We start from the raw sequence: 3,605 nt of genomic DNA, 5'->3' as shown, positions 1-3,605 counted from the left end.
AAATATTATATTTAATTATTCCTTAATAATTTTTTGAGAGTGCACGTCCCAAGGGTTGAGCTTGTACCTTGCTAAATTATAATCTCAGTGTCAGCGTTCATTAGCCAACTGACCCAAAGCCGTACTTGACTTGTATGTTTGAACCTGGAGTTTTGCTTGCTATATTAAAACGAATTCATAAATTAATTGTAAAATAATTGAATTAATTAATTATATTTATATTTTTCAAAAGTAATGATTCAAAAGTATTATTTTGTAGAGGCATTATTTAAGATTTTAGATTGTAGGTGTATAGAATCTAATCTAGGAACGTAATGCGGAGACGTATTTATATTATTTATATAAATTTCATCGGAATTCCGAAGTTTAAATGACTGCTTTAACCTCAAAAGTGAAGGATGGAATATTATTACAAATTATTTATCAAACAAAAAATAATTTGTTAAAAAAAAAACAAAAGTATATGGATTTTGAGGAATTCCGATAAAATATCTTATTGGATTAGGTATTAATATTGGTTGATAATGGAAAGAAAATGTAATAATATACCTTAAAGTTTTAAAATCACGCTTTGATTGTAAAATAAACAAATGCCGAAACAAATAAGTTTGGAGCTCCGAGGTTTAGATTTGATTGTTTACCAAGAAATCGAAGTCGAGAAACAAATTAATCTGTTACGTATATGATATAGTACATTTGCGTGATTGTGAGAAAAATGATAAGGTGTGTCAAAATGGAAAGCATTAGTTATGGAATTGGAATTCTTTAAAAGATTTAGCAGATTCGTAATAGTACAATAATTCTTTTAATTAAATTTATGTTATTGGAACTATCACTTATTGACAATATGAGTTTTTTTTGTGACTTTAATGCCAGAACATTTTTAGTTACTATAAAAGTTCGTTCTACACTGAGAGGATTGTTGGTCTGGCCCCTACTATAGAAATAAAACAATGATCTCAATGATAATATAAAAATCCTTTAAAATATTCTCATTCCTTATATCACCCTTCATCCCTTCTATACACTTGTGCATATAATAGAATAGAAATAACTCCCGTACATAAGGAAAAAAGTAGAGGGTATACTTTATCTTCTATATATAACATAATAATAACAGAAGAATGCGGTTACCTCATATCTCTGTTATAATTGCATTGATTATAATCTGCAATATTATTACCTATGCTATAGTTATTCTAGGATTTCTGCTAGGCAAGTGCTAAAGCTGATTAATTTATAGGTCTTATTAATTTTTATGTCTATAATAGTTTTTAATTAATTAATTGATAATAATATTTCTGTTGTTGTAGTTGAGTACTTTTTCAAACTTCTGTATTATAGTTTTCAGTCTCAAATCAGTTGAGTAAATTAGTGTTCCAGGGTGTTACTATTGTATCTGCTTTTGATTCTGTTAAACACATTATAAACTAATTATATCTAACAACCCAAGGTATTTGGTATAAATATATAATGTATAAGGTATAGCAAAAATAAAAACTATTGTGTAAAATGTGTGGTTATACATAAATTATATATTCTTAATTTGATTAAAATTGTAAATATTTTAAAATTAATAATATATGCAGTATATAATTTGTTTATTATAATATTAAATAATAACATATTATTATTTTTTATTGCAGGTAATTGATTCAATTATACATTTTAGTTGTAAATATTTTGAATACAACATTAAGTCAACAGGTAAAATATTTTTCATATAAAAACGTAAACAAAAAACACTAAAACTTTAGTTAGTAAACATTAAAATCTAATAATTTTCAATTAAATGATTAAAAACAAGAAAAAATGTTAACGAAAACCAAAAGTCAACAAGGGTCAAAGTGTTTAAGAAAACATTACAGTGAAAAACACTAAATTGGGCTTTATTGGCATGAATGCAAACACTGAAGGAAGATACTTGGGGTTTCTAAATGACCATTCCATTCCATCGCATTAGCCATGCACACAAATGCTGTGGATCTCACAGATATTAACAATTTTTTATATCTTAACTGTTTTGTTTTTTTTGACAAACTAAATGATTTTTTAATAATGTCTACATGTTAAGTTTACTGAGTATAAGCATATATATACATTGGCTATGTAATACTGCTGGAGCCACCAATAATTTCTCAAGTCTTCAATATACAGCTTAAGTCTGTTGGCTTGGAGTGAATTACGTTGGCCATATTTAATAAGTATTTTCCAAAGCCATTAAGCAGGTGTTAATTGTTAGTTCCTGCTTCCGTCAAAGTTAAGTAGTTGTTATGAGCTTCACAAGTAAATATGGTATTTTTCATTTAAGTTGTGGCTTTTGGGTAATATATGTAGGAAGGTTTTCAATGGAAATATTGTTGGCTTCGACAAGAAGCAGCACACTAGGTAAATAATTGTGGCTCCAAGTAATTTGTGTTTATTACATGTGTTTACAGACAATTTATATTTAAGTATTGTTAATAAATGAAGTAAATAGTTCCAACTTGATAATTGCTTAAGTTGTATAATTGATTGTTTTTTCCCCAAAAGCAATATTAGATAATGAAATACATTCGACTTTCTAAATAATATACTTATAATAATTTAAATGTATTCTTCCTGTAATAATATAACATTATTACTGAGCATTGTATTAAGCTGTTACTTACATTTAACATTTTAATAATAATTTGAGACTGTTTTGAAGCTTATTTAGTAGTAGAGAGGTTTTCAGCAGTAGTAAATTGCAACAACAAATATTTTTATATATATTTATTTAATTGAATTTTTAGCTCAATACACAGCTGTTTAGAGTATCGCGAAATATCCATCATTAGGAATTAAAGTGGTTTGAATTCGAATTATTAGAATTATTTCTTATACTAAATTATTTGTTAATAATTTTTTGAGACTGCAAGTACCAAGAGTTGAACATGTACCCTGCCAAAATTGAAGCTCAGAATCAGCGTTCATTAGCCATCTGACCCAAAGCCGTACTTGACTTATATGTTCGAACCTGGAGTATTTTTTTTGTTAATATGCTGTGAAAATTCATTAACAAATTCATTTGCTCTGTTATATTAAAACAAAATCATAAATCATACATTCAAACATGTATAATTAACGTTCGATCTGTTTATTGATTTAAAATTTCTTTAGTGGAATATATATCAAAACCCGTGAGGTTAAACAATATATTACCAATACATTATTGTAAATAATGGTGCAAATTAAATTTGAATTTTTAATCTTATTGAGAGACGTAATCCCAATGCTACAGGTTCAAAACTTTTTTGATTTTGAGTCTATTGTTTAATAATTAAAATAAAATAAATAAATCTTATAAAATCTTTATAAATACTTTATGAAGTTTTCTGTTTTCTAAGAGTCATGTATAGAGTTGCCAACTCTGTAAATTTTTGATCTCATGAAATATTGATATGTATCTTATGAAATTTTCTGCTTTTTAAGAGCTATGTAAAATGTTGTCAATTATATAAATTTTTATTCTCATAATATCTTGAAGAAGATTAATATCTTCTTCTTATCTTAGATTAATATCTAATAATATGTAATATTATAATATCTATAAAGATTTCTGATTTCTAAGAGTCGTATTTAGT

The sequence above is a fragment of the Teleopsis dalmanni genome, chromosome 2 (genome assembly GCF_002237135.1).
Source record: "Teleopsis dalmanni isolate 2A chromosome 2, ASM223713v2, whole genome shotgun sequence".
Lineage (NCBI taxonomy): Eukaryota > Metazoa > Arthropoda > Insecta > Diptera > Diopsidae > Teleopsis > Teleopsis dalmanni.
The sequence above is the reverse complement of the archived record's forward strand: the minus strand, read 5'-3'. Positions refer to the sequence as shown.